The following is a 27,691-nucleotide window of genomic DNA, read 5'->3' on the forward strand; positions in this document are numbered from 1 at the left end:
TTAAAAATCACCTACTTCTGAGTTGTTTTAAGGGCTAGACAGGATAATGCATGAAAACCACATAGTAGGCACTTTGCACATATCAAGAACTGAGTCAATGTTTGCTTTTACCATAACCATCAGTGTATCATGTACCATGCACCATGCTAGGCCTGGGGAAAGTGTGAAAGTGTTAGCTGCTCAGTTGTGTCCGACTCTTGTGACCCCATGGATTGTAGACTCGGGCGGGGGGTGGGGGGTGGCCCACAGAAAACCAGATCCATAGCCAGGTTCCTAACCCACAGATATTATAGGCTGATACTCGACTCACACAGACGAAGAGATGCAGACCTATGACGTAACATTTCTCTGCGTGCTTAAAACTCCATTCTAATTTATTAAGCCCTAGGCACTTAAATAAACCCTGTGGAATTTATTTCCCTGAAACACTTCAGTGATTCCAATAAATTACAGAACAGTCAAGATATAAGATAAATAGCATTTGGAGGCTCTTTCCGCAAGTTAAGAGTGTTCACATTTTCTGGTCTTCAAAATGGAGACCACAACATAATTTTTAATGTTACTTGGAAGATTTATACTGTAATAAAGGCATTTTTCCAAATTACCATATGCCTTTATAAGTGCCAAATAATATTTAGGACATTCAGTTGTTGAAATATAAGCAAGAATGTGGAATGAAGTAATAGTTATTAGGCCAAGTAGGAGAAAAACTGACTAAAGAGTCTTGAAGTTTAGAAATTTTAAGAAATGTATAAATTCGTCAGTAATTAAGGATATAAGACATGTAAAAGACAAAAGAGCTTATACAAGTACATATTCTGGCTTTTCATTAAGTTAATAGTATAATTTCTTTCTTTTTTTTTTAGTATAATTTCTTATTAAAATGTTTCATACATGTAAATAAGACTCTCTGCAGAAAAGTTCAAAAACCACAGAGAATTAAAAAGAAAAAAATTTACAGAATCACTTTCAATCCTATCATTCAAGATTAATAAACCTGTATATTTTTGTGCTGTGCTGAAGTGCTCAGTCACTCATTCTCTGACTCTTTACGACCCCATGAACCCTCCAGGCTCCTTCGTCCAAGCAATTTTCCAGGCAAGAATACTGGAGTGGGTTTGCCATTTCCTACTCCAGAGGATCTTCCTCACCCAGAGACTGAACCCGCATCTCTTGTGTCTCCTGCATTGGCAGGCAGTTTCTTCACCATTACACCACCTGCTGCTGCTGCTGCTGCTGCTAAGTCGCTTCAGTCGTGTCTGACTCTGTGCGACCCCACAGACAGCAGCCTACTAGGCTCCTCTGTCCCTAGGATTCTCCAGGCAAGAATACTGGAGTGGGTTGTCATTTCCTTCTCCAATGCCCTGGGAAGCCCTAAATTTCTGTACCAGTCATATTTTTTCTATGCATAAAACAAATATTTTCTTCTGTGACCCTATGACCTACTTTTCTCAACAGGTAATATAAGCTGAATATTTTCCCATATCACTAATGAGCTACAGCAAAAGTTTCTCACACCATCTAGGTTGTTACCAGGTCCTCATGATTATGCACAGCTCTGTCTTCAACATACTGAACATTTATGTCTGCACAGCATAGTGCGACTTGAAGAATGCATGAGATGGGGCACAAATACTACTGGAATCTATCCAGCCTGCCAATTAACATCCCAGGTTGTAAATTTACAAATTTTTTTAACCCTTCAGACCATTAATGGTGTCACTCAACAAAACTGCTTTATCTTCTACCAAAATGTCTTTGACACCTAAGTGTCTGATAAAATCTTGATATCATTTTCCTTACTGCCTGAGCATGAGAGACAAAGCCTACTGCTTTGGATAAAAAAAACCAGTAAGTGACCCAACTTCTAAACAACTAAGGTTGTATACTTCCTCCAGAAGTTACTAAAAAGTAACTAAAGTTACTAATACCAGCTTCCCAGTCTCAAGTAGAACTAGGGCAGGGGGGAGAACAAGAGACCCTTGAGGAGGGGAGGGCAGGGTTCTCGCTTCCAAGCACCCCAGCCACCCAGCTCACTCCCCATCCCCAACAAAATGAGATGGGGGGGCGCCTTCAAGAAGGAAAAACCAAAATCTCTTTCACTGGTTGTCAATCTATTTAGGCAGTGGACTGACTGATTTCCCTGAATGAAATGAAATGACCTGAGTGACAGGAGAGAGAAGAGAAAGGGGAGGGAGCAGAAGAGGAGGGAGGCAGGCCCAGGAAAGCAGCACCCACAGTTTGGAGAGATAAGGACCAGTGGATTTCCTGGGACTCAAATGGATGCCACGTTGTGAAGTCTTACTTGAGCCATCTTGCTGACACCCTGACCAATACGGCTGTCTGAGGGCAAGAGGGTAGGGAGAGGGGCTAGAAAGGGGCCAGCTGGAGACAGAGCCCCTGAGTCAGGTTACTGAAACCTGCGACACATTCCGAGCGAGCCGCTGATGAGAAACAGCCTTGATCAGAGAGAAGAGGAGGGCAGCAGCTGCAACTAGCTAAGTCTAGAGCTGTTCAGCTTCCCTGCCACCTCCAGGCTTCTTCCCTGTCCTTGCTCCAGGTGGGGAGCTGGGGTGGTTCAGGAGGGGCTCCATCCCCAAAGAGCAAGGGGCCAGGGTGAAAGGGCAGGATACCTCATGTCTCTCTCACGTCCAGTGCTGACTGGGGCAAGCTGCACTGGGGGAAAGAGAGGAGAAGATCTAAATCATGTTGCAGGTTAATTTCCCAAACTGGATTCATTTCTAGAAGTTTGTGGAGGTTGCAGCTGTGAAGGGACAGGAAAGGGAGATTCAGTGGGCATGGTTGAAAGCAAGGACTAAAAAGAAATAAAGACCCTCTTAATGTTATACCTCACAGACCTGAGACAGTTCATCAGATCAATTAACGGCTCCAATAGGGTAAAGTGCACATATTCAATAAAGGGCACTACAGTACTGGCCCAGGCTGGCTTGGCCCATTCATTCATTCAGCAGATAACTTATTGAGCACCTCCAGTGCACTGGACAGAGCAGTGGACAAGACCCATGATAAAGCCCTGTGCTATGGGAAGTTATTAATAACTTCCAGGTAAAATGTACAACTCCAGACAACTCTCTGAAACTTCTTGGGTCTTAGACTCCTCAGAGAATCTTGTTCTCCTCTTTTACCTTAATAAATTTCTAAGGATCCTGGAAATTAAGTATAATAAAACAATTTTTTTTTTTTTTTTTTTTTTTACAATTTATCACAAGATGAACAGCTTGTGTTTCAGAAACCCTGGCACAAGTCACTTGGAGGCTTCTAAGCACAACGAAATTACTCCAGGCTCCCAGAGGTGGGCAAGAGGCTGTGGGAGGATGCCAGTAATAGCTTGTCTGCTGCTGCTGCTACTGCTAAGTCGCTTCAGTCGTGTCTGACTCTGTGCGACCCCATAGACGGCAGCCCACTAGGCTCCTCCGTCCCTGGGATTCTCCAGGCAAGAACACTGGAGTGGGTTGCCATTTCCTTCTCCAATGCATGAAAGTGAAAAGTGAAAGTGAAGTCGCTCAGTCGTGCCTGACTCTTAGCGATCCCATGGATTGCAGCCAACCAGGCTCCTCCATCCATGGGATTTTCCAGGCAAGAGTACTGGAGTGGGGTGCCATTGCCTTCTCCGAATAGCTTGTCTCCTGGGTGTTAATTCTTGCCTCATGATCACAGTTTCTGAATATGAGGGAGGGAAAAAATCTTGTAAGTACAAGATCATCTTTACAAATGATTTTAAACTACCCAGAGCAAGTAAATATTTTGCAAAATTAATGGTAAGCACTAGGACTCTTATAAGGTAGGAGAAACTCAGAACTGTCTTGGTAAAATTAGCGCTGGTGATTCAACACATCCAGTACTAGGGCTCTGTCTAATAATTACCATCAAATCCATGAGCCAGGGACTTCCCTGAGGGTCCAGTGGTGAAGACTCTGCACTTCCCACTGCAGGAGGCCTGGGCTCGATCCCTAGTCAGGGAACTAAGATCCCACATGCTGCATGACATGGCCAAAAAAAATAAAGTTAACCCACGAGCCAGATTTTTCTGGGTACCTAAAGAGAATCAGGCCCCTCCTGGGCACTGGTCCATGGGTGGTAGATCAGCATCACTGCTGAGCAGAAAAGAACCCACCACGTGGCCAGATGGCACTTTCCCACAGCAGGGTAGCCCCATTCAGCTGAGCCTTCAGGCCCTAGGCTCCTGAGCAATCCCTGGGTGGGCTGGTGGTTCCTGAGTACACCTGGTTGGGCCCAGGTCTCTGTTGGACCCAGATCTGTCTCATCTCCAGGGACTACTTCCACTCGGGGCCTGTGATTCACTCCCTGCTGCAGCTTTAAAGCTGAAGACAGGCCGAGGAAGGGTGAGGCAGCGTTTCACCACCGCTCTAACTTTAGTGCTTTAGATCAACATGCACCCTGGCCAGACTTCTTCGGGAAGGTCAGGCCATACGTCACTGGTTAATCCTCAACTTTCCTGTTTTGAATCTGTGCAAACTTCACCCAGTTGGTGCAACCCCAGTGCTTTCAACTGTCCTCTATCAAAACAGGAGCTGAGATGACAACATTTACCAAGAAAGGTAACCAGACTGTCAGTGACTTGACTAGTCATTTCCTCAAATTATTTTTCCCCAAACTATTTACAAGATGCCACTTACTCTTCCTTTTATCCTTAAATTATTTTTCCCCAAACTATTTACAAGATGCCACTTACTCTTTCTTTTTTCCTTTTAGGTCCTACAAAAGGGAAGCACTTAGGTAGCTGAGTGCCAAGAAACTAGAAAATGGAAAAGCAATGTGTAAGCCAACTTTGCCAGCAGCCTCCCCACACTGGGTAATAAAAAGTAAAAATGCAAAAATCTCCCACAGGTCAAAAGTATCAAGGCTACTTATTCTTGCTTATTTCAAAATAAGTAAATGTAAAAAGATGCAAATAAATAAACATCCTATAGAAGAGTTTTCTAGGGCATAAAATTGCCAAAAAATTTACCACTCACTTAAAATATAAGCCTCCAGGATATTACTTTCTTAAATACAGTATATTTATTTTAGGTGAAGATAAATACTGTAGTTTAAATATAGGTATGGGAGTATTTTTCTCAATTCACAAGATTATACATTTTAATCTGTGTACCTTAAGATCTTAAAAACAAAATATAATCACATAAGAGCAAATTAGAAAGAGATACACAAGAGAAACATCCCCACCCATAATTTGATATTCTGCTAAAAAAAAGTCAAAATTTAGCTTTCTTTCTTTTTAGTCAATTTTCCTAAGCATATCTTTTCTAGCATAATTTTTGCCCTGCTTTCTTTTATGCTAATACTGTCCTAAAAGCAACTTTACAGGGCAATTCATTGTTATTTTACATTAATAGAATATAGAAAATTCCATAAGTTACTTTGAAAAAATTAACATTCCTTTGTTGTTTAATGTTTAGGTTATTTTCAGGGAAGTGACACAAAGAACACATCCAGAAACATATCTGTGCCTATAGTTTTCAAAAATATCTCAGATAAAATTGCTTTCTGTAAAGGATACCAGCAAAGAATGAAGGCATTGGGTATCATCACTGTGGAAAAATGTTTTCGATTATACCACAATGAGCAGAAACTGGTATTTTTTTATGGAAATATTTTAAAGTATCCAAGAGTAGAGGAAATAATTTATACTCCTTTTCCAAGACTATCAACCGGTGCCAGTCTCCTTTCATTTATCCTCCCATTTTAAATACTTCCTGCCCCAGATCATTTGAAGTAAATCCCAAATCACATAGCATAGCTTCAGTCAATATTTCTAAACGATAAGAACCTTTTTTTTAGAACTTAAGTACAATACCACATCATATCTTTAAAAAAAAATTACACTAATGCCTTAATACATCAAACATTTAGACAAATCCAAATTTTGCTGATTGTCTCATAAATTTTTCTTGGTCTGTTGAGATCAGGATACAAATAAGGTCCTTACGTTGTAAATGGTGGCTCCATTCTTCAATCTCTTCATCTGTAGGTTTTCCTCCTTCCCCACCCCTCTTTTTAATTTACTTGTTGAAGAAAATGAAAAGTGAAAGTGTTAGTTTAGTTGCTCAGTCCTCTTTTCCAACCCATGGACCATAGCCTGCCAGACTCCCCTCTCCATGGAATTCTCCAGGCAAAAATACTGGAGTGGGTAGACACTCCCTTCTCCAGGGATTGAACCTGGGTCTCCTACTGGAGTGGTAGCCACTCCCTTCTCCAGGGGATCATCCTGACCCAGGGATTGAACCTGGGTCTCCCGAATTGCAGGCGGATTCTTTACCATCTGAGCCACCAGGGAAGTGAGATCAACCGTCCTACAGAGTTTGTACTAATTGCATCTCATAATGACATTTATAACATGTTTCTCTATCTCCCTATTCCCTGTAAATCAGGAGGAGGATCTCAATACTTGATTAAATTCAAGTTCAATGTTTTGGCAACAACAAATATTTCATAGAAGGTGTTGTGTACTTCCATTGGAAGGCACAACATGTCTGGTTTCCTCTTTCTTTGAAGTTAGTGTGGAGTCTGTTTTTCTTTTTTTTTTTTTTTTTAACTTTTTATTAGAAAGCATTTAAAATATTTTATTGAAAAAAAATTCAAACAAAGGGAGAGAAAAGAATATAAAGAATCCCCAGTGGAGACTTCCCTGGCTGTCCAGTTGTTAAGACTTTGTCTTCCAATGCAAGGGGTGCAGGTTTGATCCCTGCTTGGGGCGTTAAGATCTCACATGCCTTGTGGCCAAAATGCCAAGACATAAAACAGAAGCAATTCTGTAACAAATTCAATAAAGACTTTAAAAATGGCCCACATCAAAGCAAATCTTAAAAAAAAAAAAAAAAAGAATCCCCATCTACCCATCACCCAGCTTTAACAAGTATCAACTCACTGGCTTCCCTCTCCCTTATTCTATTTTATCCACACCCTTACTCACTTCTCTCTCTTCCAAAGCTAGAATATCTTAAAGTAAATCCCAGACATCATATACTTTTATCTCTCAGCATTTCAGTGTTTATCTCTAAAAGACAGTGATTAAAAAAAAAATACTATTATAAAGCTTAAGACCTTTAATAATAATTCCTTAATATCAAATATCTGCTCAGAATTCACATTCCCTCTATTGTATTGGGCTTCCTTCTAGCAATGTGGGAGACCGGGGTTCAATCCCTGGGTTGGGAAGATCCCCTGGAGAAGGGAAAGGCTACCCACTCCAGTATTCTGGCCTGGAGAATCCCCATGGACAGAGGAGCCTGGTGGGTTCTGTCCATGCAGTCATAAAGAGTCAGACACGACTGAGTGACTAAGCACAGCACATTCACATTCCCTCCCCTGTATTACGAGATACTTTTGCATTTGACTTTATTGGGTAGCATTTGATTATTGGTGAGTGAGAACACTTCTGCTGTGTTTATTTACTGGCTATGTCCTCTGCTTGTTTTGAATTGAGTTGATGGGTTGAAAATAATAAAGACTGATGACATTTTTTTGCTACAAATATTTTCTCAGTCTTCTGTCCCTCTACTAACAGGAAGTGGACTGAGTCAGTCTGCCCTTATGTCCATCTACTACCAGTGAACTTAAGCTTTCTAATTTAAGTGCACTTCCTGAGCCCTTCTATTGCTGCTTAGCTCAGAATGCCTCCCTTCCTTCAAAGATATAATGACTATTCAATTCTATTTTCTTCTAGTTTCTCTAAGTAATCTGCATTGTTAAGTACATTCAGGTCATATACTCAGAAAGCTATTTAGGTTGTGTGAATGCCAGAATTCATCTCCATAATCCCTAAGCCACAGATAGAGAATAGAGTTTAATAATAGAAGCATATTTCTAAATTATTTGAATCCCTTAGTAAACTACCCATAGATTTCCACTGCTCCCAAAGAAAATTTCTAACCCCATCCAGAGAAAGGGGAGACCAGTCACCTGCTTTTAAAGCACTCTATCTCATTAGGGTGTTAATTAGTTCCTTGCAAGAATGAAAAGCAGGGATTAATTTAAATCACAGTGCAGTTGGTTGGGGTGGGGGGAGAGAGTTGGTTAATGGCTTCCTTTTTAACAGTTACCAACACATCTTAAATAGACCCAGACTCTTTTAAAAGGAGGGCAATTATGAGGTACAAGTTTGGTTACCTAGGAGATCCCACCTCTCCATTCTATCAGAGACTGTCCCCTCAGAAAAGCAGCTTGAATTACTAGATGGCTACTTTTCTAAGCCTCAATCAAATGGCCTAACAGAAGAAAAGTAAAACTCAAATATTACCTCAATTAGAGCTTAGATTTTTTTTTTTTTAAAAGCAGGAATTCCCACGGTAGCAAAGTAGGATTATGATACAAAGTCCCAAGGAAAATTAAGTACGAGTCTCACCAGTTTTCTATACCCTGCTTAAGACACAAAGGCAGGGAAAAAAAAAAAAAAAAACCAAAAAAACCTGTAGACCAAGTGATTTATAAAACGAGTGTAGCAAGAGTGTTGAAATGCAGAAGCATTGTGTAAATACCAGCACAGTTGACATCACACTTAATGCCTGTATCATGAACAGAAGTTTAGGGGTAACGAGTACATTATGATTGAATGTGTGGTTAACTCACACATTCATGTATCAAACCAAGAGGATGGATGACAGATGTTCACTAAAGTTATCATGGTAATCATTTCATGATATATGTAAATCAAATCATTATGTTGTACACCTTAAATTTACACTCTGTCAATTATATCTCAATAAAACTGGAAGAGAAAAAAACGCTTGGTTGACAGGATCAAATGAGGTTATACATGCAAAAGCACATCATTATTAATAATACCATTTGAAAGTTAGCTTTTCTTAAATCAGCTTCTGAAATCCCACTTTTCTTATACTGTGAGTTCAGGATACCACTTTGGCATCCCTGTCACGAGATAGGTAACTTCAAGTGTCAAATTGCTTGCTAGGCTCTGATGCCCAGTTGTTGGTCAAGCCTAGGTGTTACTGTGAAGGTACTTTGTAGATATGATTAACATTTAAATCAGTAAACTTTGAGGATAGTAGATTATCCTCCATAACATGAGAGAGTCTCATTCAAACACCTGAAGACAATAAAAAAAAAAAAAAAAACAACCTGAGATCCCCCCCAAAGAGGAATTCTGACTGCCAGCTAGCTTCAGACATGGGACTGCAATATCAGCTCTGCACTGGGTCCTCAGCCGAACTGGAAGACTTAAGACTTGTCAGCCCCATGGCTGTGTGAGCCCATTCCCTAGAATTTCTATACAGAGAGACAGACAGACATTGACACACACACACACACCCATTCTGGTTCACCATCATTCTATAGCTGTTCCCAATAAGTGAAACAAGTTTATATTTATCTGATTGTCCCCACATTATACAAGCCTGACTTTATAAATTTTCCCTAAAACTGGAGGCATGTTAGTTTGCTGGGGCTGCTGTAACAAAACGCTATAGGCTGGGAGTCTTAAACAACAGAAATGTGTTTGCTCACAATTCTGGCAGCTGGGAAGCCAGAGGTCAATGTGCCAGCAGGTTTGGTTCCTTCTGAAGCCCCTCTCGTTGGCTGGCAGGTGGCTACCTTCATGCAGTGTCCTCAACACAGTCTTTCCTCTGGGTTCAAATACCCCTGGTGTCTCCCCATGGGTTCAAATTTTTGACAAAAGTCAGACTGGGTTAGGCCCCATTCTAAAGGCCTCATTTTAACTTAGTCACCTCTTTCAAGGCCTGATCTCCAAACACTGTCACATTCTGAAATTCTGGTGGCTAGGGCTTCAACATATGAATGGGGTGGGAGGCACAATCCAGTCCAAAATGGAGGGGCTCTCTGAAAAAAATATGATTTACTTACTATTAGGCTACATGGATAAATAAAGCTCACTTTTGGGGGAAAGCAATTTGGATGCAAAGAGCACCGACTCATCAGAAAAGACCCTGAAGCTGGAAAAGATTGAAGGGAGGAGGAGAAGGGGAAAACAGAAGATGAGATGGTTGGATGGCATCACCGACTCAATGGCCGTGAGTTTGAGCAAGCTCTGGGAGATGGTGAAGGACAGGGAAGCCAGGCCAGCTGCAGTCCATGGGGTTGCAGAGAGTCAGACATGACTGAGTGACTGAACAACAATTTAGAGATAATCTTCCTCTAGATTCCCAGGTGGCGCTAGTGATAAAGAACCTGCCAGCCAATGCAGGAGATGTAAGAGATGGGGACTCGACCCCTGGGTGGGGAAGATCCCCTGGAGAAGGGCATGGCAACCCACTTCGGTATTCTTGCTGGAGAATCCCACGGACAGAGGAGCCTGGCAAGCCATGGGGTCACAAACAGTCAGACACGACTGAGTGACTTATTTTCCTCTAGATCAGGCAGAAATGTCCAATTAAGAAAAATATGCAAATCCATTACAACACTGTCTGCCAGAAAAAATAAAGAGATGATTTTAAACAAGAGCCCAAGTCCAAGGCATCGAAGCAGACACTCTGAATTTCAGGCACTAATCTGTCACTTGGGCAATATTTTACATCTTGCTCGGGTGTAGAAAGCAGCAAGGACTTAGTTTATCTGACCCTGACAAGTGAGTCTCCCCACAGGCTAGACAGTAATCATAAAATCAGTGACCAAACCCTCTTAAGCATAGGGCCAGGCAGGATGTGAAATCTTTGTAAATATATATTAAAGACATAGTTAAGTGTTTAATCTAACAGGCAATATCGCCAGGCATCAGTAGAGATCTAAGGCCTTAGACAAGACAGAAGGGGAAAGAAAGATGTAGGAAGACGGCAGAACAGAGGTAAGAAAGGGGATGGAAAGAAGAGGGAAAAGACAAGAAATGGGAAAGGAACAGCATGGGGAGGCTGGACTTTGTCCCTCCTCTCTTAGTAGCACTGCACTATGCCAGGGTCCTACCTTGACTGAAAAAAAAAAGCCAGAACTTCACATGTAAATAGCATTGTACATTTCCAAAGACTTTACCTCTGTTACCCCTGGTGACGATGAGATGATTAGATGGCATCACTGACTCAACAGACATGAATCTGAGCCAACTCCGGGAGATAATGGAGGACAGGGAAGCCTGATGTGCTGCAGTCCACGGGGTCTCAAAGAGTCGGACACGACTTAGTGACTGATTCCTGGTGTATCCCAAACCCATGTGAGATCTCATTGAACTGTGAATGAGGAATGGTGCCTGTCACATCAGTAAACAAAGGATGTCACAGGCACTACAGCTGCTCCCTACCATGAGCCCTGAGGGGACTTAGGACAGAAAAGAACAGGATCCTTGCCCAAGATAGCTGGGGTGCACATCAAAGGCATAATTTCTTGAGCCCAAACTCTTGCATCTTCCCACACATAGAAGAGTGCTAAATTCCTTAACTTGAGATACCTGGTTTTCTTGAATCTGTTGATGTTCTGACTACCTTGCTTTTTTTTGCAAAAATTCCTATATATACCCTTACCTCTTTGGAGCAGTCCCTCAGTGCTCTCTGAGAGTCCTTTCTCTTGGGCTTGAAGTCCTTAGCTGTCCGCCAAATTAAACACAATTCTCAACGTTTACGCTGTGCAATTTTTTACAGTCGATAGAACTGTTATTTTTACTTGACAGTTTTTCAAAAATTTGAGAGAGAGTCATTGAAGTGACTTGCAAAATCTCAAGTAACTGAATATTTCACAGACTAATTCTAGTCCATAGAAATGATCGACAACTATAGTCCTTTTTCACCCCACCATTCCTCCCTTAGGCTTTCTGGTTCATAATCAAACTATGTGATCTATATGTAATTTTTTTTTAAGTTCTGTGTTCACTCTTTCTCCGCAAAATTTCTTTTTGGCTTTATACTCCTGAGGGTTTAGTTTGTTTAGCATTAAAGATAGCTCTTAGACAAACAAGCTGAGAGAAAAGTGATTGATACATGTTTATCTACTGGGAAAAATAAGAGTGATCACATCTGAAGAGGTCAACTCCTCTCCTCCAGAGCTGCTGTTCCAAACACTACAACTTTCCTAGAACAATCTAAATGACTTTAAAATAAATCTCAGGAAAAAAGCTCATGAACTGTTATCAGTGGGGTCAAGGTAGGGTATACAGGTAACTTGGCTCTTGTCAGGAAATAAAATAACCTTATGGCACTAGGCGAAGAAAAGGATTGATCTTTGGTTTTCCAAGTGTGTCTTACACCTTTGAGTTCTGTTTGTGGTTGACAACCAAACATTTCTGTGGCTTTTACATTAAAACTCAGGCTCAAGTTCAAAGCTGGAAGGTAATATGTATCCTGGGACAGACTTCAAAACCCCATATTCCAGGCCTTTCCTTATGTTCAGTTCTCAGCTTCTGGTAAGTGCACCTGCTGGCAGGTAATGCAGTAACCAAAGGAACACCAGTGCTAGAACCTTCTGGAAGCACCTCTGCCTACAAGCTTATAAACTTTATATACTGCGGCAAATTGTATTTTCCAAAAGTGGCACTACAAGATTTCTGGTCCCATATGGCTATTCCAAAACCTTGCCACCTGCATCAAGAGTCAAGAGTCTATTTTTCCTCCCCTTGAATCTGGAGACTTCGTGACTGTTTCAAGTGATGGAAAGCAGCAGAGGCAACACCAGGGCGATGTGGCTTCTGTCTGGCTCTCTCTCAGGATGCTTCTCTTAGAACCCAGCTACTATGCTGTAAAGAAGCCCAGGCTACATGGAGGGGACAAAAATGCTTTGAAAAGACTCAATGAAAGTCTAAGGTACGAGCCGCCATCAGATGATGAGTGAATGAGCCTCCAGGTGATTCCCACAGCCAGCGTTTGAGTCTCCCCAGCTAAGTCTCACCTCATGGATCAGAGAGACAAGCTGCCCCAGTGTACCCCCTCCAGAAGAGTGTGAGTGTAGTAAATGTTTCATGCCACTAAATTTGGCAGTTAAACAGTCCTAGTAGCTGGAATGCACATTAATACTCACAAGCAAAAAGAATTCACTGATTAATTTGATTTTATACACAACTGGCTTTGGGTCTGTCTTACAGGTAGGAAAGTGTAGGCAGAAAGCAGAAACACAAATATTTAAGTGCCAACTCCCCTGTGCCAGGCACCATGTCACATATGAGAAAACTTCAAAACTTCAACTCCCCCCAAATCCCTGTGAGGTTTAAGCGCAATCTCCATTTAAAGATGAGTAAGCTGAGGCACAGAAAGGTTTAGTGCCTCCTCCAGGTTCACACAGGCAGTGGGGGAGCTGAAGTTTGTTCCCTTATCTGTGCGTGGGCTCTCAGTTACTCAGTTGTGTCCAACTCTGGGACCCCACACACTGTCGCCCACCAGGCTCCTCTGTCCATAAGATTTCCCAGGCAAGAATACTGGAGAGGGTTGCCATCTTCTTCTCCAGGGGATCTTCCCAACCCAGGGATCGAACTCGCACATCTCCTGTGTCTCCTGCATTGGCAAGCGTAATCTTTACTGAGCCACCCGGGAATCCTCTGATCCCATACCTGCCTGACTCTAAAATTCACAATCTTTTTGCTCTCCCAATGGAGCCCAACCATGGGGGCCTTGGCGCTGGACTGGGACAGGCATGGGGCTAAGGGGAAGGAGCTTCAATTTGGTGGCAGTCAGAAAGCTTCATTAATCCATGAGCATAAGTCCCTCTGTGTCATTTGCCCTCTCACCCCCTGCCATACACACACTTTTTGAATACAGTAAATTTCATAATAATTACAATTCAAATTCCTTTTGTACATTATTGATCTCGGTTTTGATTATGATTTCGGTCCTAATTATGTATCTTCTCAACTAACAGATGATAACAGAAGAGCTACTAAAAGTTAAAGGTCTGTAAACTTCCTATACGTATAGTAGAACAGGGTTTTCATACTTAAAAAACATTGGGAATTCTGAAACTTGTTCTCCTATAAAAGTGATACATGGGCATTGTAAAACAATCCATATAGTAGAGAAGGATATAAAGCCAAAAGTAAAACTCCTCTTGCTATCTCCAGCCTTAAACTTACTCCCCGCTGTAGTAACTACTGTTAAAATTTCCTATGAATTTTTCTAGGTATCTTTTAACACATACGAATATATTTGTTTTCTTTCTTTATATGTGTGAGCTTACACCACGTATAATGTTCTCCAACGTGCCTTTCCATTTATCACTGTTCCTTGGACATTTTTCCATGTTAGTACTAATAAATCTACCATGTTCTTTTAAAACAAACAAACCAACAACAACAAAAAAGTTGGGACCATGAACTATACACCTCCATGTGTAGAATTCACATTCATGCCTGGTAAGTTGGGCTATGTTACCACAGGAAAATGCAAGAGGTTGCAAATGAACAACGTTCTGTCTGTGCTGATTTAATAAAGATGGTTACCCAGGGCACTGAGAAGGTTCCCCCAGCCACAATTCATTGATTTGCTAATTGTTCTTCCCATTGACCACTGGCCAGCATTTTTTCTTGAGCTAATGATGATGTATGTGTCTTTCTACTTCCATATACAGGCAAGCGACAGGGATGGCGGGCAGAGAAGAATGGACCTTTCTTGGTCCTCGGCTTGCCTCTGTCCTTCAGAAAATCCTACTAAGCAGGCATTCTGCTTCCCTTGGGGTAGGAAGGGGGAGGTCATGATAGATGAGGGGACAACTTTATTATTCATCAGGGATGTACAGCAAGTTCACTACCTCCCTGAGAAATGGGAGCCCGCTCCATTCAGATCTGTGCTAAAGAGGCGAGAATGCTGGTACTTCATGTGCCTTAGAAAGGCTTCTTTCAGAAAAGAAAGGCAGTTTCACCAGAGTCCTTTGCCATTACATTCACACGGGATGCTGAGCAAGAAGCAACCTCTAGCCTGAGACAAATGGGCATGTCTGGGGTGGGTGGGAGGTACTCCCTCTTCCCAGGGCTCTTTTCTTTAGCTGCAGTAATCAGCATTCATTCCCTTAAGAAGGCCTTGCTTTGGGAGGCAAGTCCTACCATGTGACAGCCCCCAGGCTACTCTCCCCAGCCCTAAGCTCTTAAATCACTGCATTCCACAAGGATTTCTTTCTTCTCAAAAAGGGGGAGATAAAGGAGGGGAATTACAATATCTAATGAAGGTGGTCGGTGCCAAAACAACTAAAATTCCAATTCATAACATCACGTTTTATTTTTTAAAACAATCAAAGTGTGGTTTTAACAACTGTGTGTATACACCAAACCCCATGATTTCTGCTTGTGAGCTGTTCAGCTCTGATTAAATGGCAAAAGAAGAAAATAAGACTCAAGATTTTTGAAAGCACATTTCCTATTATCATTAACTTTAGGTATGTGAAAAATTTAAGAATTATTGGTGGTGGTAACTCTTCAAAATAAAGTCTTAAAATGAACTACCAATTAATCAGTTTAATTCATAAATGAAAAAAAATACATCTTTCATCTCAAGTGCACAACTAGAATCCATTACATACACACACATGCACAAATACACACTTTTAAGATTCACATATCGGCCACCAACAGTCAGAGCATCTATCTCCCAAAAGCAGAGCAGAGGCTTTAGCTCAAAAGGTCCTCCCTTCTCTCCTAGATCAACTTCAGTGAAGGCAGGAGGGGGAAGACAGTTTCACGGACAGTTATCTGGTCTACCCATGCTCTTCCCCCTTACCTTTTAAAGAAAAAGAACCTAGAAACCAAGAGAATAAGTGGAACGGTAGGAAGTAGGAGAAGATATTTTAAGACATTAACCCCAAATTCATAATTTGCTAGCCACATAACAAAAGCAGTTGACCTATCTCTGTCTTTCACCACTTCATTTTCTAAATCGAGGCAGGATTGCTGACCAAGGAGGTACATGGCCCCCAGCAGAACTGGTCACAACCAGGAGCTTCTGCCTCACCTGGATTACATGTGTGCATGCTAAGTCACTCAGTCATGTCCAACTCTTTGCGACTCCATGGACTGTAGCCTGCCAGGCTCCTCTGTCCATGGGATTCTCCAGGCAAGGATACTGGAGTGGATTGCTATGCCCTACTCCAAGGGATCTTCCTGACCCAGGGATCAAAGCCATGTCTTTTATGTCTCCTGCATTGGCACGTGGGTTCTTTATCACCAGTGCCACCAAATTCCCATTATCTCAAAAGATGTGGGCCCCATGAATCCATCCATGCTTATCCTTTAAAACTTATGCCTTTCCTATAATATAGAATATTTGTCTGTTTGCCTCATCTGTTGCCACAAACAACTCCAGATGTATACTATCAGGCATTTCCAAGGTCAGAGCTCCTTACAGATCACAAATTCCTAGAGGACAGGAAATACAGTTGTTTTTCTGGTACCGAACTGTAACTACCCAAATATTGCACACAAAGACATAAATTTCAGCCAGGAAATCCTTTTTGTTGTTGTTGTTAAAGCCTCATTTCCTTCAAAGTATCCAGCCTTATAAAACTTCTGGGAAGATGGATGATAACATTCTTCATTTATAACTGAGGTAACTGTGATTCATTCATCCACTTACTCATTCATTCATTCAACAGAGATCCCTTGAGCACCTCTTATGTGCCAGGGGATCCAGCAGTGAACTAGCCGAAGCCTAGGTCCTCACAGGGCTGCTGCTCTCAGGGGAGAAACAAGTCTATAGACAGGTCAGACACTAAGAAGTCAGTCGAAGATGAGCAGATAACATGCCAAGGGTGACAAAGGTTTACCAATTGGAAGTAAGGATAGGAAGCGAGAGGAATGTGTGATTGGGGTCCGGGGCAGTGTCAGGGATTCAGTGGACATGAACTTGGGCAAACTCCAGGACATGGTGAAGGGACAGGGAAGCTTGGCATGCTGCAGTCCTTGGGGTCGCAAGGACACGAAGAGTTGAACATGACTTGGCGACTGAATTAACAATCACAACGAGGGTGAGGGAAGAGCTCTCCAGGTGCCATTTGAGCAGAGAGACCTGGAGGAAGGCAGCCCTGTGGATGCCTTGGGGAGGAGCCTTCTAGAGTGGGAATAGTACATGGAAGGCTGGGTGGGCTCAGGAACTTATAAGCAAGCCTGGAGCAGAATAAACAAGAGGGTGGCTTCCAGACCTGGAAAGGACTCTGCGTGACTGAGTGGGATGCCATGCACGCCAAGTCACTTCAGTCATGTCCAACTCTGTGCAACCCTATGGACAGCAATCTGCCAGGCTCCTCTGTCCATGGGATTTTCCAGGCAAGAATACTGGAGTGGGTAGCCATTTCCTCCTCCAGATATTCCCAACTGATGGATCGAACCCATAGTCTTTTGTGCCTCCTGCATCAGCAGGCAAGTTCTTCTCCATTGTGCCACCTGGGAAGCCCATAAAAACTTAAGTGTTAGTCACTCAGCCATGTCCGACTCTTTGTGACCCCATGGACTGTAGCCCATCAGGCTCCTCTGTCCATAGAATTCTCCAGGCCAGAATACTGGAGTGGGTAGCCAGAATACTGGAGTGGGTAGCCATTTCCTTCTTCAAGACCTAAGAACTGAACCTGGGTCTTCTGCATTGCAGGCAAGACTCTTTACCATCTAAGTCACTGGAGCTTCCCGTACTTAAGCAATTACAAAGTTAGAGTGAAAAATCTGAAGTTTTCAATACACACTAATTTATTAGTTAAAGAACTGGTTTCTAACACCTGAGAATTTGTTATATTAAAAGACTTTTTATTAAAAATAAAAAAAAAAATAGTTTTGCTGATGTGACACAGAGTTGAGGGCATATGCATCAGACAGGCCTGAGTTGAATTCCAGCTCTGCTACCTCCTAGCTCTGTGACATTGGGGAAAACTTTCCATTTTTGAGTCTCAGCTCCTTCTATAAAATGAGGAAATACTGCCTTTATTGCAAAAGTAGAAATACTATACACAAGCATCTATTAAAATACTGGGGTGCTTTTTGAAAAACAATCTTTTCTTTGTGTAACCCAAATATCCCTGACCCCCAACACAAGAACATTCGTGTAGGGAGATGTCATGAGAATGTTCATGGCCTTAAAGTCCCCTTCTCTGGCTCCACCTTTTCTTCAATGGCCGGAATTGACTTTCATTACATATATGTTGTTGTCAAGGCTGGTTTACTGCTGTTGTTTTCAAGGCTGGTTTCAAGTTCTAATCTTAATAGAATCAGCAAACACCATCCATGCCCCTTATCCAAGAGGTGGACAGAAATAGTAAATGAAAAACAGAATCCTTAAGGCCAAGAATTTCTGAGAATGTCAGAAAGGTATTTGAACATAGTATTGCTAATTGCATATTAAACACTCCTGGCTCTTGTACTTAACAGAAGAGGCTTAATTATTATTACATGCTGTTCGATTTTTAAAACTGGGAGTTCTTGCTTCCTTTCCTGTCCAATAATTAGTTAGGCCAATATTTCTTACTTATGGCAACATATGATCACAATCATATGACCTTGAGTCCAGGAAGGAGTGAAACCACTCAGCCCTGAAAATCAAACAGAAGATCATGCTTCTGGTTTCTTGGCTGGAATGTCCACTAGGAAGTATATATACTTAATTTTGGCTCCCTTCACTTTCCTATCCAAATTAACCCAATGCTACATTCACATGGCTGCCTAAAAATGTAAAATAATTTTGCAAATCTCAGTTGGGTTTATGTGTGTGTGTGCTCAGGCGTGTCCAATGCTTTGCAATTCCATGGACTGCAGCCCACCAGGCTCCTCTGTCCATGGGCTTAACCAGGCAAAAATTCTGGAGTGAGTGGCCGTTTCCTCCTCCAGGGGATCTTCTTGACCCAGGGATGTTTAATGTAACTTTAAAAGCTATTCTAAACACTGGTTGAGCAACAGAAGCCAGCAAGTAGAGGATTAAAATGACTTATTAATGGATGCTTGTAAGTGATAGAGAAATCTAGTAATGGAGTCTTTATGGTTGAAATTTAGAACTCTATCTTGAAACATGTATAATTTCATATATGAAATGAGTCACCAGTCCAGGTTCGATGCATGATACTGGATGCTTGGGGCTGGTGCACTGGGACGACCCAGAGGGATGGTACGGGGAGGGGGGAGGGAGGAGGGTTCAGGATGGAGAACATGTGTATACTTGTGGTGGATTTATGTTGATATATGGCAAAACTAATACAATATTGTAAAGTTAAAAAATAAAAAAATAATAATAAAAAAAAATAGAACTCTATCTGAAGAATTTTAAACAGTTTTAATAGAACTAAAATTCATTACTCAAAAAGAAAATAAAATTCAAGTAGACCACCTCAGCATCTTCTGGAGCACTCATTGAAGGTGCTTTGAAATGTTCACTAAATTCATGTTGATAGTCACCTCACAAAGACTGTACCTTCAGTTCAGTTCAGTTGCTCAGTCATGTCTGACTCTTTGTGACCCCAAGAACTGCAGCATGCTAGGCCTCCCTTTCCATCACCAACTCCCGGAGTCCACCCAAACCCATGTCCATTGAGTCGGTGATGCCATCCAACCATCTTATCCTCTGTCATCCCCTTCTCCTCCTGCCCTCAGTCTTTCCCAGCATTAGGGTCTTTTCCAATGAGTCAGCTCTTCGCATCAGGTGGCCAAAGTATTGGAGTTTCAGCTTCAACATCAGACCTTCCAATGAACACCCAGGACTGATCTCCTTTAGGATGGACTGGTTGGATCTCCTTGGAGTCCCAGGGACTCTCAAGAGTCTTCTCCAACACCACACTTCAAAAGCATCAATTCTTCTGTGTTCAGCTTTCTTTATAGTCCAACTCTCACATCCATAAATGACCACTGGAAAAACCATAGCCTTGACTAGATGGACCCTTGTTGACAAAGTAATGTCTCTGCTTTTTAATATGCTGTCTAGGTTGGTTATAACTTTCCTTCCAAGAAATGTCTTTTAATTTCATGGCTGCAATCACCATATGCAGTGATTTTGGAGCCCAGAAAAATAAAGTCAGCCACTGTTTCCACTGTTTCCCCATCTATTTGCTGTGAAGTGATGGGACCAGATGCCATGATCTTAGTTTTTTGAATGTTGAGCTTTAAGCCAACTTCTTCACTCTCTTCTTTCACTTTCATCAAGAGGCTCTTTAGTTCTTCACTTTCTGCCATAAGGGTGGTGTCATCTGCATATCTGAGGTTATTGATATTTCTCCCGGCAATCTTGATTCCAGCTTGTGCTTCTTCCAGCCCAGTGTTTCCCATGATGTACTCTGCATATAAGTTAAAAAAGCAGGGTGACAATATACAGCCTTGATGTACTCCTTTTCCTATTTAGAACCAGTCTGTTGTTCCATGTCCATTTCTAACTGTTGCTTCCTGAGCTGCATACAGGTTTCTCAAGAGGCACGTCAGGTGGTCTGGTATTCCCATCTCTTTCAGAATTTTCCACAGTTTATTGTGATCCACACAGTCAAAGGCTTTGGCATTGACTGTACCTTCATCTGAACTTAAAAAGCCTGTGTTTTTTTTTCTTTTTAATCACTCATGCAGCACTTAAGATTCTATTCTGAGTATTATTCTTCTTCATGTAAATGTCTTATCCTCCCAGAGAAAAGTGCAGCTCCCCAACATCAAGAACCATGTCTCCAATTTTCTGTGGGGATCCAGGGCCTTGCGTCCGGCCAGCGCTAAATCTGTGTTCTTACATATTCTATGATTTCCCCTACAAAGCTGCATTTCTCCAAGGTGGTCCTGTCCAAGAGGCACAACCCATGGTTGTGAAGTAAAAAGATTACCTATCACATGGCATTCTCCACCCCACCCAACCCCACACATACAACCCTCTCCTTTCTTAGACATTTACAATGTACATTAACAGCTTAAAGGTACAGGCAATCCTGTAATAAACAAACTTCCTTATTTTGCTGAAAGGGACATGCTCCAAACTTCCCTGACACAGGAAACTTTTCTTCCTTATAATACTTGTTAAAAATTCAGTAGAGCCACTTGAGGAAACTGGCCTAAAGTATCTGCTGCTGCTAAGTCGCTTCAGTCGTGCCCAACTCTGTGCGACTCCATAGACGGCAGCCCACCAGGCTCTCCTGCTGGGATTCTCCAGGCAAGAACACTGGAGTGGGTTGCCATTTCCTTCTCCAATGCATGAAAGTGAAAAGTGAAAGTGAAGTCGCTCAGTCGTGTCCGACTCTTAGCAACCCCATGGACTGCAGCCTACCAGGCTCCTCCATCCATGGGATTTTCCAGGCAAGAGTACTGGAGTGGGGTGCCATTGCCTTCTCCTAAAGTATCTGAAACAACATCATATATACAATGAAGTGCTCAGTAAATAACATACATGAGACATGGTATAGTTCACAAGGTGCTTTCAATACATGATGATGACTGAACTCCCTCAATAGACAGATAAAGTAAGAAAATTTTAAAAGTAAGGAAACTGTCTTCCTTTCCTCCAACACCCTTGACTTCTCACTCACATCCCTTTATTTATGCATCTATCGACTGAAAACTTCTATTTCTGACTCTGAGTCAGTACGGATATGTGACAACTTATTTTTTCCACAAAGGGACTTGTTCCCACATCTTGGAACTGAGAGAGTCCTTAGATATAAATTACAAATTGTTCTCTTTACCTTTGTGGGGAGAAAGAGCAAGTTTTAGTTTTAGAAAGTCTACCTTAGAGACACAAAGAAATTGGGTGACTTGGTCAGTAATGTGATTTTAGCTTAGAGGAAAATCAAAGTTCCACATTTAGAGATACATCAGTTAAGGATTAGGTTCAACCATATATGAAAGGAAACTCAACAAAATGGCGGCTTAAACAAGATAGAAGTCTTGACACATAAACAGAGTCTGAGAAGAGTCAGTCCAGAGCTGACAAGGCAGTTGAGACCGGGACTCTATCTGTTCCACCATCTTAATACAAGGCTTCCATCTTTAAGGTCACCATAGGGCCCAAAATGGCAGCTGGAATGCTAGCCATCAAGTCCTGATCCCAGGCAGAAAAATAGAGGATGATGGCGGAATAGGTGAAAAACAAGTAGCTTTCAGGAAAGTTCTAAGATCCCTATGGAGACTTTCCCCAGTCCCCATGTCAGCTTCTCATTGGTCACATGTGATCTTTGAGCTGAGTACATTGAATCCCAAATTTTTAAAATGAAGTCCTATTACTAAGAAAGAACAGGAAAATCATTGTTGGGTAGTCAACTAGCAATCTCTGCCAGGAAGATGGAATAAGATATTAGAACCTTACTGTCTTAGGTTGCTGGTCAGAAATCATTTAGTCCAGTGTTTCTCAAGTTTATTGGTAAGAGTCATGTGTGTGGGGTGGGTGGTAGAGGAGTAGGAGGGAATATCCTCATTGAAATATAAATTCCCATGCTCCACCCAGGCCTACAGAACCAGAATCTCCAGGGAGACGACCTAGAGATTTTAACAAGCACTCTAGGTGATTTGTATCATCAAGCAAGTTTGGGAGCCATTGAAATCTACTCTTTCCCCTAGGTTGGCAGTTTCAGCAAATCCCTGGGCCTTGGTGCCCCAAAGGCAGTCAGTCCATCCTTGAGCAACATGAGACATGGACATACTCCCTCATACTGACACAACTTCCATCATCAGAGTGCCAACCCCACAGGAAGAACCCAAGGGGGCCTCACCAGTAAGGAATCATACCAAAGTAATTATGAATCCAGCAGCCAAGTGCTTAAGCCACCAGCCCCATCACATGGACAAACACGATTGCTAAAGAGAAAAACCACAAGCCCCAAACGGTGTCACGTGTGCTAAAGCCCATGGTACCAAACCTAGATTTAATACTCAACCTAACAGCAGTTTTGACTTTCACTGGAAGTGTTATCTTAATCAACCAGTCTGGAATTTTTTTTTTCTTTAACTTTTGGCTATGCTGGGTCGTCACTGCTTTGTACAGGCTTTTCTCTAGTTGTGGTGAGCCGGGGCTACTCTTCGTTGGGCTTCTCTTTGCAATGGCTTCTCTTGTTGCGGAGCACAGACTTCAGGTGCAGGCTTTAGTAGTTGTGGCACACAGGCTCAGTAGCTGCAGATCACCGACCTGAGATCTCCCAGGCTTCAGTAGTTGTGGCTCTGAAGCTCTACAGTGCACACTCAGTATTTGTGGTGCACGGGCTCAGCTGCTCTGCGACATATGGAGTCTTCCCAGACCAGGGATCGAACCTGTGTCCCCTGCATTGGCAGGTGGATTCTTATCCACTGGGCCACTAGGGAAATCTAGTCTGGAATTTTCTGATCAGCACCAGTGAGGTCTCTTGGGCCCTCTCTCACCCTCCAGAAGAAGGGGCAGCAGTCTGCATGATAATGGCCCCTGCCCTGCCGGCTTCCCTCCCTCAGAAGGATAATGTCCTGCCTAAAAAAAAAATTATCCTTTCTTTCCTTGACTAATAGCCCAAAGCCCCTTCTTTCTGTATACACCTTCCATGTTGTACTGTCCCTTGAATCACCCTTCTGTTTGCTGGATGTGGTGCTGCCCTATTCATGAATCACCTGAAAAAATTAGTTAAACCTTCAAATGGACGTGGTTGAATTTTGTCTCTTAACATGATCATACAAAATCAGTCCATTTCCTTACAGAAAGCTTGAGAATGACTGTTCTCTAATTTTTTTGAGCATATTGTTATGCCAACTGGGACATATGTTTGACAAGCATCAGAATCTCCCAGGCTCCAGGTGCCCTGCAGCATGTCAGGACTCTCCAGCAGATTGTCTGAAAGCCTTTAGCCTGTAGCTGGATGGGTTTTTCTTTGAAGATTTTTTTTTTGGCCATGCACAGTTGCATGACTTTAGTTCCTGGATCAGGGATTGAACCTAGGCTCCAGCAGTGAAAGGGCTGAGTCCTAACCACTGGACTGCCAGGGAATTCCATCTTTAGGAAGTAAAACTATAGATCCCAGGTGGCTCAGTAGTAAAGAATCTGCTTGCCAAGGCAGAAGATGTGGGTTCAATCCCCTGGAGGAGGAAATGGCAACCCAATCCAGTATTCTTGCCTGGGAAATCCCATGGACAGAAGAGCCTGGCAGGGTCATAGAGTTGGGCACAACTGAGTAACTGAGCATGCATGCATGCACACACAGATCAAACGTGCAGTGCATGCTGTAACACACAGAAGTCATTCGTTCCTGACTTGGAGTCTAGTTTTCCTGTCCATCGCAACATTTCCTCCAAACAAATGTACTAAGGACCATGCATTCTACCATTCTAGCAGTTCAGCTTCTATCTGCCATAATCTTTTACTGAGGAAAATGAGTGCAACCTACATTTAGTCTGATGTTTCTTTATGAATGAAGAATTACACCTTTAGAATGAATAAAAGAACAAAATAAACATGTTAAAGGAAGATTCTTTTTCACATGTCGGTGTTACAGTCTGAATTTTGTCCTCCAAAAAACAGATGTATTGACGTCCTCACCTCTGGTACATCAGAAGATGACCATATTTGGAAATAGGGTCTTTCTAGAAGTAATTAATTTAAACTGAGGTTAACAGAGTGTGCCCTAATCCAATGGACTGCTGTCCTTATAAAAAGGGAAAATTTAGATAGATAGACACCTGGAGGGAAGGCAGAGGATTGGAATGATGAATCTCTAAGCCAAAGTAGTCAAAAGATGGTCTGCAAACTACCAGAAACCAGGAAGAAACATGGACGACAAGTTTCAAAGGGACCATAATCTTGCAAACCCTGATTTCAGACTTCTAGCCTTCAGAGCCCAAAGACAATATACTTTTGTTGTTCTAAGCCACTTCGATTATGGAGGTTTGTTTCAGCAGCTCTAGCAAACAAACACAATTGGTTAATGAGAATGTATTTCTTCACCAAGGTCAAATTCAAACTCCCTGATCTAAGACTATAGCTATCTGCCTGCACAACTCAGTCTGAAAGCCAAACAAACTGCAAACGTCCACTTGAAAACAATTCAAATTGCTCTAAATGCAGCTTTCCATTGCATTTGATTTCTCCAGGATGCTTTGAAAACCAGGTTTTTCTACTTCTTATCACTGGGGGATCGGTAGTAGGTGAAGATGGAGGTAATTCATTGAAATGCTTCTCAGATCAGAAGTATCTACAATACTTACTTCCTTGCTACATGACCACTTGCTATCCTGGATCAGTGGTTCTAAACACTTTCAGCTCAGGACATTCACCCAGCCCGGGCTCCTCTCCAGAAGCTTTGATTCAGTTAGTTTTGGGGGGAGGGGGGTGGCGTGCCAAGGGGCAAGAAGCAGAAATAGTTTAGGATTTAGTTTTTTTTTTTTGAAGCCCCCCAGGCAATCTTAATGTACAGTGGGAGTTAAAACAACTGCCCAAGATTATAGGGGTTATGATTTTTTTTTTCAATCAACGGCTTGTGTTTGGGTTTGGTGTGTGTGTGGGGGGGGGGGGGGGTGTGTCCAAAATTCAGAAATAATAGGAAAACCCATTCTGTGTGAAATTGACATTAAGTAGCTACAGACTTTGAAAGCTGACTTCAGAAATCAATTTCCGTATGAATAACTGTTACATAATGGTTTGATTAGCAATGTTTTCACTAAATGGCTCCAGGCAGGCTCTTATGCATCTAATTTTATCTGTGGCATAATAGTCTTTTATATTCAATCTCACCCTCCATAGTTTTAACAGAAAGCAACAATTTTAGTCATTTTTTTAAAGCTACTGATACTTTCACTATTGCAAGTTGGCAAAATATCCGAATTCAGAGCTACCCACCACTTAGGAAATATGTTCTGAATAAACTGAAGCCAAGTTTTTCCTGTTTTGTTTTGATGAAAGGGGCAAGGAAATTACTTGACAACTGTTTAACAACTGGCATGTTTATTCAACTGATCAGAACTCTAAAGACTTCTTAAAAATTCTAAATTTCTTACTGCTTAGCTGCTTTGTTATTTTCAATATGGTTCTAAAGAGTATATTACACTATATCTTCAATTATAGGTAGGTAAAACTTAGGAGTTGAGCTTTTATACTGCCTAATTTCTGGACAAGATAACCTTTCCTTAAAAAAAAAAAATAATAACCCTTCCTTACTTTACTTCAGAAACAAAACAAATTCATAAATACAGTAGACATCTATGACATAAGAGCCTTTTCCTTCCTCTATTCCTATCTCAATCTCTTTCTTCTTTGGCCATTTTACAAAGCTTTGATTTTCCCCTTGGAGAGGTCAGAGACAGATTTCCTGTCTAGGGCCCTGCCTTTGTGCTTAAGGAAATGTGAAGAAACAAAAAAGACCCTCATGTTTCAAAAAAAAAAAAAAAAAGGTCATTATAATCACGCAATACAATAGGATCACATTCTTCTCCCTGAGTGTTCTTAGTTGGTAGAAATTATAAGAAATGCCAAGGACAAGAGGAAGAAGAAGGTACATTCTGACCAGGCACTGGGGAGACTTGAACATGCTTCAATTAAGATGTGTATTCTTTTTTTTCCACATGCCCGTGGGACTTCACACAACTCCAGTAAAAATAAATGTACTGCTTTCTGACTCTCTTACAGAAGCAATTACCAGGGGATGCGGAGATGAATGGGAGCACAGGGGGGTTGGAAAGTGACTTTACCAGGAAATACAGGACTTTAAAGCTTAATGAGACTTTTGAGAGCATCTTATTTTACCCATTTGGAAAGCTAGGGAGGTGAACTGACTTGCAGAAGTCTCAGGCATGTAATTGGCAGAGCTAAGATTCGTAAATGTAGCCCACAGCCCTGTCCACAAAATCAGCTGCCAAGCCTTGACGCCATTCGGAAGAAACAGTAAAACGCTGAGCCAAAAACCTCTTTGCCTCTGTGGGCCTCATGTTTTGCATATTTATCATCTCTTAATATGCTATAATTGATGTGGGGAGCAGTGAGAGCTGGAGGTCTTGATTGAGTTACCGCCTCTTGGTAAGATGATAAAAAGCTTTTCTGGAGTGGAAAGATGATTTCTCCCCACACACGCAATTCTCCGTACAAAAGTTCAAAGTCAAAGAACCACGTGTGGCATATCCAGCGGGGGCACAGGCATAACTTTGGGGCCCCAATGGTGGCACAGATAACCTAGGATTCCAAGCTGAGAAAAAACACTCCTGTTGTAACAGGAGCCACCAACAAATAGTATACTACACAGATCAAGACGAAAAAGCTTGCAGTACCGTGTGCATGGTGATACAATAGGCAAAACACCCGTGCAGTGACGTTCTGAAATAAAAAACTTCTTCCACGAGTTCAGAACTTCATGGCTCAAGTGTCACCTTTAAAATGTCAACATAAGTATCTAAGCAGCCTCAAATCCATTACTCAGCCGGAGATATTCTGACTAAGGGCCCCCCAAGGGACAAAAGCCATATAACGGCAGAAAATAATCCTTAAGTGGCATTATATTGATGTTTACCTTACAAGAAATCTTCACTGTGCTCCGTTTAATGAGTACCATTCAATCCGGGAAGATACATTCCATGGGTCACCTAAAGCCAAGGCAGCTGAAGTGGGTGGTTTAACATTTCAAGGAAAAATATGAATTATATGAAGGTCAAGTCCCCTTTTAAAAGTAGATTAGGAGGCAGTACCAAAATAAGGAAGTGGTTATAAATCTGAATTCCAAGAATGGTAACTCCCTTGTATGGACAGAGCAAAACTCCAGGGCAGAACAATTACATTCCTATGCTAAAAGAGCACTTCACAGAAAAAAACACCCAAAGGCCAAAATCACATATTTTAAAAAACAAATTTCATTGAGATACTCCATATTGAAATTCGTGTGGCTAAACCAGCAGCTACAGCTCAAACTCCTC

At 41.9% G+C, this 27,691-nt stretch overlaps 1 protein-coding gene and 1 long non-coding RNA gene across 13 annotated transcripts in view; both read right to left on the reverse strand.

Moving 5' to 3' along the window:
* Nucleotides 1-27,691, reverse strand: part of RAI14 (retinoic acid induced 14) — a 164,561-nt gene that overhangs the window by 85,582 nt on the left and 51,288 nt on the right. The window lies entirely within an intron of this gene.
* Nucleotides 3,193-6,546, reverse strand: LOC129633146 (uncharacterized). Of its 2 annotated transcripts, none has more exons than XR_008704918.1 (3): nt 5,972-6,546; nt 4,715-4,777; nt 3,193-3,998 (listed from the first exon to the last, which is right to left on the reverse strand). It is a non-coding gene; the product is annotated as an uncharacterized LOC129633146 (long non-coding RNA). The 2 variants fall into 2 exon arrangements; XR_008704917.1 differs by having other exon boundaries at nt 3,193-3,681; nt 3,886-3,998; nt 4,715-6,546.

The sequence above is a fragment of the Bubalus kerabau genome, chromosome 18 (assembly GCF_029407905.1).
Source record: "Bubalus kerabau isolate K-KA32 ecotype Philippines breed swamp buffalo chromosome 18, PCC_UOA_SB_1v2, whole genome shotgun sequence".
In the NCBI taxonomy this organism is placed as follows: domain Eukaryota; kingdom Metazoa; phylum Chordata; class Mammalia; order Artiodactyla; family Bovidae; genus Bubalus; species Bubalus kerabau.